Raw genomic sequence first — 11,921 nt, 5'->3', positions numbered from 1 at the left:
ACTGTGGTGATTGGGGTATGAAAGCCCCGCAGTTGCAATGATCGGACGCGCCTAGCGTGTCCTTTAGTTGATGGTAGGGAAATGAAGGCCCTTGTCAGCTCACCTAAGTATTCATGGAAGTTTGGCATAAGGTCGCTGTGGTAGGGGTATGAAGGCCCCGTCAGCGCATGCACAATCGGGCGCACGAGCGCTTAGCGGAGTCGAATGCCGCTCAAGTGCCTGTCCGGTGCATCGGGTGTGTGTGATACGAGGGCAATGAGGTTCGCACGGGGGCTCGCCTCCCGTGTGCTACCGGACTTGACAACATATAGAACGTGGTGTTTGCTCCTCCGGGTGCAATGGGACAATGAACATTCGAACGCAAAGTCGGAATTCTGGTTGATCCTACCAGTAATATACGCTCGTCTCAAAGGTTAAGCCATGCATGTCTAAGTACAAACAGATTTAATGTGAAACCGCATAAGGCTCAGTATAACAGCTATAATTTACGAGATCATCAACCTAGTTACTTGGATAACTGTGGAAAATCTAGAGCTAATACATGCAACATGCCAGGACCCTCGCGGGAACTGGTGCACTTATTAGTCAAACCAATCGCGGGTTCTCCGTGTCATTGAGTTGAAGTCTGGATAATGATGCTGATCGTATGGTCTCGCACCGACGACAGATCTCGCAAATATCTGCCCTATCAACTATGGATGGTAGTATAGAGGACTACCATGGTTGCAACGGGTAACGGGGAATCAGGGTTCGATTCCGGAGAGGGAGCCTGAGAAATGGCTACCACATCCAAGGAAGGCAGCAGGCGCGTAAATTACCCAATCCCGGGACGGGGAGGTAGTGACGAGAAATAACAATATGAAACTCTTTAATGATGTTTCATAATTGGAATGAGTAGAGCATAAATCCTTCTACGAGGATCAAGTGGAGGGCAAGTCTGGTGCCAGCAGCCGCGGTAATTCCAGCTCCACTAGCGTATATTAAAATTGTTGCGGTTAAAACGTTCGAAGTTGATACTTGTCCAACACAGTCCGGCTCCGCCGACCCGGTCAACCCGTGGTCGGTGGGCCAAGTCGGAATCTGGTTGCGACTCAATGGTGTGGTAGGGCACCAAGTCTGTGTCATGGTGTGCCCTTCAACGGGTGCAAGTGTAACATAGAGCTCGACCGCTCACGTTTACCTTGAACAAATTAGAGTGCTTAAAGCAGGGTGCCCAAACGCCCTAGAATAATCTTGCATGGAATAATGGAATACGACCTTGGTCTAATCTTTCATTGGTTTGTACTCAGACCGGAGGTAATGATTAACAGAAGTAGTTGGGGACACTAGTATTACGGCGCGAGAGGTGAAATTCGTAGACCGTCGTAAGACTAACTAAAGCGAAGGCATTTGTCAAGGATGCTTTCTTTAATCAAGAACGAAAGTTAGAGGATCGAAGGCGATTAGATACCGCCCTAGTTCTAACCGTAAACGATGCCAACTAGCAATTGGGAGACGCTACAACCAGGTGCTCTCAGTAGCTTCCGGGAAACCAAAGTCAGGTTCCGGGGGAAGTATGGTTGCAAAGTTGAAACTTAAAGGAATTGACGGAAGGGCACCACAATGAAATGGAGCTTGCGGTTCAATTTGACTCAACACGGGAAAACTTACCAGGTCCGAACTTATGGAGGTGAGACAGATTAATAGCTCTTTCTCAAATTTAAGGGTAGTGGTGCATGGCCGTTCTTAGTTCGTGGATTGATTTGTCTGGTTAATTCCGATAACGAACGTGACTCACATATGCTAACTAGAACGCAGTCAGCGTTAATGCGTCGATGCCGATTGGAACGGGTTAGGACCTTTCGGTGGAGTATGACCTGACACCTTCACTGTTCGTGTGCGCAAGTGCACTTACGGTACGCTGCTTAGCAGGACAATTTGTGTTTAGCAAAATGAGATCGAGCGATAACAGGTCCGTGATGCCCTTAGATGTTCTGGGCTACACGCGTGCTACAATGTGGGTAGCAGCGTGTCTCCTATTCCGAGAGGAACGGGAAATCACTCAAATACTCACTTAGTAGGGATTATGGATTGCAATGGTCCATATGAACTCGGAACTTCTAGTAAGTGCTGGTCATCAGCCAGCGTTGAATACGTCCCTGCCCTTTGTACACACCGCCCGTCGCTACTACCGATGGATTATTTAGTGAGGTCTTTGGAGATGATCGTTCGCTGGATCCTCGTGAACCGCGTCTGCTTTATCGAAGTTGACCGAACTTGATGATTTAGAGGAAGTAAAAGTCGTAACAAGGTTTCCGTAGGTGAACCTGCGGAAGGATCATTAGTGGCCAAGTGATCCTTCCAGAAGTCCGAACCTGCGGGTTGAGACTTCGGCACAAGTTGCCATATGATAATTGACGAAACACTATAGAAGTCCGAACCTGCGGGTTGAGACTCAGGCACAAGTTGCCATATGAAAGTTGACGAAACACTAACAAGTCCGAACCTGCGGGTTGAGACTTAGGCACACGTTGCCTTATACATGACTTCGAACAAATACACAAGTCCGAACCTGCGGGTTGAGACTTAGGCACAAGTTGCCTTATACATGACTTCGAACAAATACACAAGTCCGAACCTGCGGGTTGAGACTTAGGCACAAGTTGCCATATGAAAGTTGACGAAACACTAACAAGTCCGAACCTGCGGGTTGAGACTTAGGCACACGTTGCCTTATACATGACTTCGAACAAATACACAAGTCCGAACCTGCGGGTTGAGACTTAGGCACAAGTTGCCTTATACATACATTGGCCAAATAAACAGAAGTCCGAACCTGCGGGTTGAGACTTAGGCACAAGTTGCCATATTATATTCGATCAAACACTAAGTAGTCCGAACCTGCGGGTTGAGACTCAAGACCGTAACAAGATGTCACTATACAAGTCCGAACCTAAGGGTTGAGACTTAATGCGATCTAGATACCAAGTTGACATCCAATACCTGTTGAGCAAAACCAAAGATTCCCTGTTCTCGAATGATTACACTATATAACAGGGAATCATGAAGAAATCAAGCAAGCGTGAAACAAAGTCATCACTTGGGCATGCTCGATAGCCAACCACATGACCTTAACCTAAGAGAGCATGCAAACCACATGATACCTATAAACGATTAACCCGCCCTAGTTCAATCGTTCACCAAGTGATGACTTCAGTATGGCTAAGAGAAAAACTTTTAAATGGGAAAAACTCTAAGTCCGAACCTCCGGGTTGAGACTTCCGCGTCGGAGGTGGGCGCACCTCCTATCCGAAAGATGATGAATCAGGGGTGTTCGGTCAGCAATGGTCGGATGCCCCGTCGTAGTCCAACTATGACAATCAAAGTCAAGACCTCCGGGTTGAGACTTTCCGCGAGTACAAGCATAAAGGAACACGGACCAAGCCGTACCGAGAGAATCGGTACTAGAGCCCTCGTGGTTCTACATTGAGAGAGCCCTCGTGGTTCTCATTAGGGGCTTTATGCAAGTCGTACTCAATACTGTGGTGTGAAGTATAAAGTATAGTCCTCGCCTGGTCCACGCTGCTTCGGCGGTCCTGGGTAAGATAGTTAATTCTAGCTTGCCCTATAGTGGAATGAGGACACTTAATGCTTCGTCTTTTAGCGGCGGCTAGACTCCTCCTCACGGGGAACGAGTTGACGCGCACAGCGGCGGCTTACGCACTATGGCAATCATGGATGCCTGAAGATTCCGTGAAGTTCTCCCCTGGTCCACGCTGCCTCGGCAGTCCTGGGTAAAATGGAATATTTCCAGCTTGCCCTATAGTGGAAGAGGACTATCCAACAATACAAAGTCAAGACCTCCGGGTTGAGACTTTCCGCGTCGGTGGTGTCGCGCACCGCCTATCCGAAAGATGGTGTAACAGGGGTGTTCGATCAGCAATGGTCGGATGCCCCGTCATAGTCCAACTATGACAACCAAAGTCAAGACCTCCGGGTTGAGACTTTCCGCGTCCGGAGGTACGCGTACCGCCTACCCGAAAGATGGTGTGCTTCTGGGGTATTCGATGAGTCGGATACCCCGTCGTAGTCCAACTATGACAATACAAAGTCAAGACCTCCGGGTTGAGACTTCCGCGTCGGAGGTGCGCGCACCGCCTACCCGAAAGATGATGAATCAGGGGTGTTCGATCAGCAATGGTCGGATGCCCCGTCGTAGTCCAACTATGACAATCAAAGTCAAGACCTCCGGGTTGAGACTTCCGCGTCCGGAGGTACGCGTACCGCCTACCCGAAAGATGGTGAATCAGGGGTGTTCGATCAGCAATGGTCGGATGCCCCGTCGTAGTCCAACTATGACAATCAAAGTCAAGACCTCCGGGTTGAGACTTTCTAAGAGTACAAGCATAAAGGAACACGGACCAAGCCGTACCGAGAGAATCGGTACTAGAGCCCTCGTGGTTCTACATTGAGAGAGCCCTCGTGGTTCTCATTAGGGGCTTTATGCAAGTCGTACTCAATACTGTGGTGTGAAGTATAAAGTATAGAGTCCTCCACTGGTCCACGCTGCTCCGGCGGTCCTGGGTAAGATAGTTCATTCTAGCTTGCCCTATGTGGAAGAGGACTCAATACCCTACCTGTTGAGCTTGAAACAAAGTCATCACTTGGGCATGCTCATATGGGTGTAGGTCTTGCTATGCCAAACTTATAATTGTTCTACACCAAGTCTCTATCTTGAACCATTAAGGCTCTAACTTGCACCAATTGCTTGGTACTCTTGGTCCGTGTTTCATCGCATACTGACTTCTTGACTTAGTGCTTTTTTCCTTTGGACACCAATATCACCCTTGCGGGTATCTTTGATCTTCTCACTTTGTATTGACCGAATGTAGGTCTTGCCATGCCAAACATATAATTGTTCTACACCAAGTCTCTATCTCGTACCGCCAGCTCGGTACATTCGATTAACCTGCCCTTAAGGCACCCGGGACTTAGCCATTTTTTCACATTTTTCATGATTTTGAGGCAACTTTTCTCGACTTTGTCACCTTATATCACCAAGATCCTTTCCCTTTAGCGCTTCACTCTGTTCGTATGATATTTAGCGCTGACTATCACCTTTCTATCGCTGAGCTCAACTTCTTATTCGGTGCCATAGAGCCAGAGATATTTGGTGTATGCTGTTATAAGGGAAGTTTGTCACTTTTCCAAAGGCCCACTTTGGGACGCCCATATCTCACCTTCACGTATCTTCGATCTTCTTGTCGTCTATGGACGAAACTTAGGTCTTGTCTTGGCCAACTTATAAATGTTCTACGGCCAAGCCGTATCTCTTACCGCCAGCCCGGTATTTTTGGACTTAGTCGGATTTTCGCCTCTCGTGGTAACAATTTCTGACTTTGACTCACAATAACACCTGAACGGTCACATGCTAGCGCTTTGCTTGGCAAGAATTATAGTTAGCGCTTCCTTTTCTCTTTCCATCGATACCTTGTTCGTTCCATTCCATGCCATACAGCCGAAGTTATGATGTTTCCCGTTTTCCATATCATGTGGAGCTTATGCTCTGGGAAAACCATCTAACACCTGTACCACCCTTTTGGGTGCCACCGATCTCGACACTATGTTCGGGCCAAATATAGGTTATAACATGCCCAACTTATAATTGTTCTACACCAAGTCTCTATCTCTTACCGCCTGCTCGGTATTTTACTCGTAAGTCCAAATTTCACAACTTGTACTTTTTGGCCCAATGTACTCGAGTTTCAATTTTGGTAACATTTTTCGACTTTGTCGTTTAATAACTTCCAAATCATGCTAGTTAGCGCTTTGCTTTCTTCTAGTCGTATCTAGCGCTGGGTGTTACCTTTCCAAAACATATCCTAGCTTTACAATCCATGCCATACAGCCGGAGCTACATGGTGCACAAGTCAAATCCATTTTAGCCATGTTTCATTTTTGCCAATTTTTGACCACTCGTATCACCCTTCCAGAGTGGTCCGATCTTCTCGCTTTCTATGGCCGACTTTTAGGTCTCGTAGAGGCAAACTTATAAGTATTCTACGTCAACCCGCTATCTCTTACCGCCTGCTCGGTATTCTTGGTCTTGTGTGATTTTTGGCCATTTTGGTATTATTTTTCCACTTTGTCGCTTAATAACTCAGTTTTGCTCAACACTTAGCGCTTCGGTTGTTTGGGATTATAGTTAGCGCTCGGTTCGACCTTTCCAACACTGATCTTAGCTTGTCGATCCGTTCCATACAGCCTGAGTTATTCGCGATACCGTGTTTCAACCCATTTCTCAAGTCTCGTTTTGGTCCAACTTTGAACCAGCCATATCACCCTGATGGGTACCTCCGATCTTCTCACTCTATATTGGCCAAAGTTAGGTCTTGTGGTAACGTACTTATGATTGTTCTACGCCGTGTTCGTAGCTCTTATCGTTCGCCCGCTATTTTCGATCATAAGGTGAATTTTCGCCTCTAAACCACCATTTTTCACCTTTGCCCTCTAATATGACCGACTTGCTCAACACCTAGCGCTTCGCTTGGTAGGACACATAGCTAGCGCTCGTCAAGACCTTTCCAACGCATATCCAAGCTTTCCGATCCGAGCCATACAGCCTGAGCTATAGGCGATACCGTTTTTCCCATTTTCTTGGTCACATGCACTTTAGGGTACCCCTTTTTGCCTTTGACCCTTAATACCTCCTCCGGGTCACTAGTAGGCGCTCAGCTTGGTAGGATACATAGCTAGAGCAGGCCTTCACCTTTCCAAAACTGCCTCAAGTGTACCGATCCGACATCTAGAACCAAAGTTATGGTCATTCCCATCATGCTCTACTTTCATGGTCAACCTCCACCAAGCACACCTAGGTTGGACCAACTTTCACCAACTCATCTCGAACCCCAAATTTGCTTCGACCTACTAGGTTTCCCTAGTAAAGTGGTCAAAACATCCATTACAACACGACTGGTCTTTCTGGTGGTCGACCTAGGCGACTTTGTTCGACGACCACCACCCCATGGAACTAAAAGACGTCCCTTGATACGGACCACCGATACATTTTCCGGCCTGTCTAAACTACACTCATCGAAATTTTTTTGGGTCCCCACCGTCATACAAGTTTCCCTAGGTCAAGTTTTTCTTCCGGATCGGCCGCGGACCTCACTTTTCATTATCTAGGGAGGCCATAGGGCCCCAAAAGGGGTTTTTTAAAATTTTCGACACTTTCGACTTTGGTCGGATTTTTTCCGATTTTGGTCCGACCTAGGGACTTGGTGGTCCAAGGAGCCTCGGGACCAAACTTTTTTCTCAGGGGTCCCTACCTCCATACAACTTTGCCTAGGTCAATTTTTTGTTCCAAATCGACCGCGGATTTCACTTTTCAATATCTGGGGCTCGTGTAGAGTCCGAATATGAGGTTTTCTCATTTTTCGACATTTTCGACTTTTTTCGACTTTTTTCGGGTTTTTCGACCTAGGGGTCCGCCGAACAAATTTTGGGTCAAAAATTTTTATTGAACTAGTCGAAAGTACGCAAAAAGATAAGACTTTTTGCCGAAGACACCATGCCCCGGAACCGACTCCTTCCCCTTCAAAATTGGGGACAAACGTGATTTTTGAAACTTTTCCTTAGGGAGCCAAAGACTTAGAAAATTTTCAAATCCTCGATTTTTCGATTGCGAGCTAGCGCTTTGCGGTCTTCGGCAATGTTTTAGATCTCGACGAGATAAGACTTTTTGGTTAAGGGACACTTTGCCCTCCGACCCCTTCTTCCCCCCGCAAATCGCCCCCCAAAGTGCAATTTTTGCATTTTCACCTCTTTGCACGCACTGTTCGGCCCAAATGGCCACTTTCTATGGGTCTGAGCGCTTTGCGGTCTTCGGCAAACTTTTAGAGCGTACCAAGCCCTAATTATAATTGTTCTACACCACCTTCGTGCCTCTTCATCCCTGGCCGCTATTCGCGTACCAAGGTAATTTTTGTTCATTTTGTCAACATTTTTCATCTTTGACTGCTTATATCGGCCTTGCCATGAACCGATAGCGCTTCGCTGTGTTCTAACGTAAGTTAGTACTGCTCAATACCTTTCCAAATCATGTCTTAGATTGTCATTTGCTTGCATACAGCCGGAGCTATGAGCGATACCGTAAAAAGTACCGAAACTTGGAAAAATCCTTTGATCGCCCATATCCCCCCTTTGGGGGCCAGATATCGAAAAAAGTTCTGATTCAAAAAGTTGCGCATTAACGTGTTCTAGTTATGCCTAGAACATTTCACTTCGCTAGCTGGCCTGCAACTTAGCCGTAATTGGGATTTTAGGGTGTTCTTGGAGGGCCCATTTCCTGCGACTTGGTATCTTTTGGGCCCAATGTTTCTCTAATATCTCCACGAGTTTTCCAGATAGCCTTTTCAAACTTTCAGGGTGCCTAGAACACCTCAAGACCTTTCCAACGCTATGCCGTTTGTCTCGCTCGGACATCTACAGCCAAAGTTATTCGAGGTACACGGTACCTTACCCTGTTTTCTCAGTACTTGGTCGAAAATTTCGATCAGCCATATGACCGACTTGGACAACCCTGAGCGGGTTGGCCCCATATAACTAAACTTTCGTCTCGTGGAGGCAAACTTATAAATATTCCACGTCAACTCGCTATCTCGTACCGCCTTGACGGTATACTTGGTCCAAGGGCCATTTCCAGCGACTTGGTCGCAATTTCGCTCTAAGTTTCGCTAATACCTTCGTCCGTGGACATGGTGATTTTTTGTTCGTATTTTTCCTTGATAGTCCCACTCAAGACTATTCCATACCAGAGCCAAGCGTCCCGCTAAGTGCGATACAGCCTGAGCAGTAATTCATGAAAGGTACCTCTACCAGTTTTTGCCATACTTGGGTACAAACTTTGGATCGCCCATATCTCCACTTTGGAGGCCAGCCAGCACCTTGGCCTCATATACTTTTTTGTTGGTCATACCATGCACCAAATATAATTGTTCTACGCCAACTTGCTATCTCTTCTCCAACTTGCCGTTATTCTTGGTCCAATTCCCATTTCATTCGTTTTTGGACCCATTTTGCTATATGTTTCACTAATAGCTTCGGCCATGGACAAGCTGATTTTCTATTTGTATTTTTCCTTGATAGTCCCACTCAAGACCATTCCAAAACACACCGCAACTTGTCGCTCGGTGGCAAACTGACCGAGTTATAATTCATGAAAGATACCTCAACTTGGTACACCATGTGGTCGGCCCAAACCATATACCGACCAAACGACCGACTTGGAGCACCCTGACCGGGTTGGCCCCATATAATAAAAGTTGCGTCTCTACACGCCCAACTTATGAATATTCTACGCCAAGTCGCTATCTCTTACCGGTAAGCCGGTATTCACCTTCCAAGGGTGATTTTGGTCAAGCGCCATTTCCTGCGACTTGGTCCCCGAATTGGACCATCATCACCTAATATCTCCGTGGTCTTTCAACTCAGCCTCATGAAACTTTCAGGGTAGATAGGTCTCCCCAAGACCTTTCCAACGGTGAGCCGTTTGCCTCGCTCGGCCATCTACAGCCGAAGTTATTAATGGTACTTGGTACCTTACCCTGTTTTTTCCATACTTGTTCGTACTTGGGTACAAACTTTGGATCGCCCATATCTCCACTTTGGAGGCCAGCCAGCACCTTGGCCCCATATACTTTTTTTGTTGGTGATACCATGCACCAAATATAATTGTTCTACGCAAGCTTGCTATCTCTTCTCCAACTTGCGGTTATTTTTGACTCAAGTCCCATTTCCATAGTTTTTGGTACCAATTTGCTCTATGTTTCGCTAATAGCTTCGCCCAAGGACTTTGTGATTTTTTGTTCGCATTTTTCCTAAATAGTCCCACTCAAGACTATTCCAAATCACACCTTAGCTTGTCGCTCAGTGCCATACAGCCAGAGTTTTAATTCATGAAAGGTACATCACCTTGGTACACCACGTGGTCGGTCCAAACCATCAACCAACCATATGACCGACTTCGAGTCGAGCTAGCGGCTAGGCTCAATATAATGAAATGCGTGTCTTGATGCGGGCTACTGACGGTCTGAACAATGTAGCTCGCTAGCTCGTCTCTAAACTTGTGTTTTGGTCGAATATTGGGTGTTCATGTACCACTTCGGGTAACATGGACTTTGGTGCAACTTTACCACTTGTGCACTTAATAACTTCCCGGTCATTCAAGTCTTTGCCTTCATACTTTCAGGGTAGTTAGGTCTCGTCGAGACCTTTCCATACATATGCCAAACTCATCGATCGGACATCTATAGCCCGAGTTATTCGCGGTACACCGTACCTTACCCTGTTTTTTCCTCAATTGGGTACAAACCTTGGAACACCCATATCGCCCCTTTAGAGACTAGCTGGCACGTTGGCCTCATATAATGATAAGTGCACCTCAACTAGGGCTACTGACGGTCAGAACATTTCAACTTGCTAGCTCGGGCCCACACTTGTGTTTTTCTCGAATATATGGTTCAAGTGTGCCACTTTGGGCACTTTTGGACATTTTGTCCCCACACAACTTTCTTGCCTTGGTAGATAGGGTCTTGTGTTCTCGGGCAAAAAGATGCACCAAGATATGGTCTAACTTTCGTTCTTTTACCGCAAAGCGCTATCTCCAACACCCGAGGAGATAGAAAGAGATTATGTTCGGTATATCGGTCTTCCATGGCCTACTATGGTAAGCCCCTGCAGGGTATGCAACCGAAGGTGCTTGGTACATATATTTGGTGCAATATCGGTGCAAAGTAGGTGTTTCCTTGATCGGGCTATAACTTTCTTGGTTGATGTTGGATTGCTTTGCGGTCTTCGGGGGATAGTTAGGGAACATGTTGGCCAACATTTCCTTATTCCTCAGCCTGGCCGTACCTCTTACCGTCTAGGCGGTATTCATGCTCTAAGTTGGAACTTGTGTTCCTTCGGGCAACTTTTCTGACTTTGACGCTCAATAACTTCCGTTCATATGCAGTCTAAGCTCTGCAACTCTCAGGAAAGCTAGTACTACTCATTTCCTTTCCATATCAGTCTTTGGCTTGTCGATCCGATGTCTACAGCCTTAGTTATTCACGTTCCCTGTGAAGGTAGGTTTTTGCCCATTTTCCAGTTCATGTGGTAACATTCCCGGACTTTGCCGGCTTTCTCTTCATGTGGTAACTTGCTTGCTCATGTGGTAACTTGATAGTGTATTTCTGACAGACCCAATCTTGCACTTAGCCGATTTTTCTCTTCATATCATATGGATCCATCATTAGGCCATCTTGCTTGCTTGTGTGGTAACTTGATAGTGTATGTCTGACAGACCCAATCTGGGACTTAGCCGATTTTTCTCTTCATATCATATGGATCCATCACTAGGCAATCTTGCTTGCTTGTGTGGTAACTTGGAAGTGTATTTCTGACAGACCCAATCTGGGACTTAGCCGATTTTTCTCTTCATATTATATGGATCCTGGACTTAGCCGATTTTTCTCTTCATATCATATGGATCCATCACTAGGCCATCTTGCTTGCTTGTGTGGTAACTTGGAAGTGTATTTCTGACAGACCCAATCTGGGACTTAGCCGATTTTTCTCTTCATATCATATGGATCCATCACTAGGCCATCTTGCTTGCTTGTGTGGTAACTTGGAAGTGTATTTCTGACAGACCCAATCTGGGACTTAGCCGATTTTTCTCTTCATATTATATGGATCCTGGACTTAGCCGATTTTTCTCTTCATATCATATGGATCCATCACTAGGCCATCTTGCTTGCTTGTGTGGTAACTTGGAAGTGTATTTCTGACAGACCCAATCTGGGACTTAGCCGATTTTTCTCTTCATATTATATGGATCCTGGACTTAGCCGATTTTTCTCTTCATATCATATGGATCCATCACTAGGCCATCTTGCTTG

Source organism: Anopheles coustani, assembly GCF_943734705.1.
Source record: "Anopheles coustani chromosome X unlocalized genomic scaffold, idAnoCousDA_361_x.2 X_unloc_21, whole genome shotgun sequence".
Lineage (NCBI taxonomy): Eukaryota > Metazoa > Arthropoda > Insecta > Diptera > Culicidae > Anopheles > Anopheles coustani.
This window is presented reverse-complemented; position numbering follows the sequence as displayed.